The following is a 976-nucleotide window of genomic DNA, read 5'->3' as shown; positions in this document are numbered from 1 at the left end:
TCACAGTGTTAAACCTTCTTTTTTGAGGCAGATGAAAATGGAGGTAAAAGTTGGGTTATTTGAAAGAAGTAAACAAAAAAACTAGTTCAAGTTTCATCTGCTATCTTTCCTGAGATAGAACTTTATTCCACTTTACCGCCTGCTGCTTCTGCACAGACAGTCGATAGCACTCCATTTCAGCCTTCAAAACAATCGTGAGACAAGAGGATTTCAGAGCAAGATTTTCAAAAGCGGAATCGATTTAATCCATCCTCTCTGTCTCAGGGATTTTTTTTTTGTTTCCAAGTAATTAATTTCAGTCAGGAAAACAGCAACTTTATTGATTTGCCTCCAGTGTGAGCATTAAAAGGCCACCAGGCCTCTTTCAGAGGTGAGAAACCTGTCTAGCAGCAGTTTGCGCATCCCTTCTAAATTGACCACAAAGAGACTTTTCTGAAAACCTAATAGAACAGATACAAGACAGAATTATCTTCCCCCACCCCGGCACAATCTCCAACCTCATTTGCTTTAACAGCAAAAGTGACATTTACGGAACGCTGTTTTTTAGCCCGACATTAATCTATTTAATTTGCTAATCTTCAGCTATTCTTCCCCCCTCGTTATTTGCAGAAACCCCAGCATGCATTGCGACAGGAAAAGGCAGCAGGGCGCTGCTGATAGGACAGCCCTGTTGTTACATGAAAGGCAGCGACCCCTCCCCCCGCCCCTTCCCACCCCAAACCCTAAAGCATAGGCATTAATTAAATTTTCTGCTTGGTTTGAAGATGAGCGCTGCTGACCTGGTCTCCCAGAGCCGTCCTCCTCCTCTTCCGACTGGCCCGCTCCCCGCTGTGTGCCCCCACGTGACGGGTGTATCGTGACGCGGGTTAGATACCGTAATTTGTTCCGGAAAAATGACTTAGCGTCACGCAGCGGCGTTAAACCGAAACAATGAGTGGAGGGGGTGGTTGGTGGGGGCAGGCAGCACGCTGCTATC

The sequence above is a fragment of the Electrophorus electricus genome, chromosome 13 (assembly GCF_013358815.1).
Source record: "Electrophorus electricus isolate fEleEle1 chromosome 13, fEleEle1.pri, whole genome shotgun sequence".
Lineage (NCBI taxonomy): Eukaryota > Metazoa > Chordata > Actinopteri > Gymnotiformes > Gymnotidae > Electrophorus > Electrophorus electricus.
The sequence above is the reverse complement of the archived record's forward strand: the minus strand, read 5'-3'. Positions refer to the sequence as shown.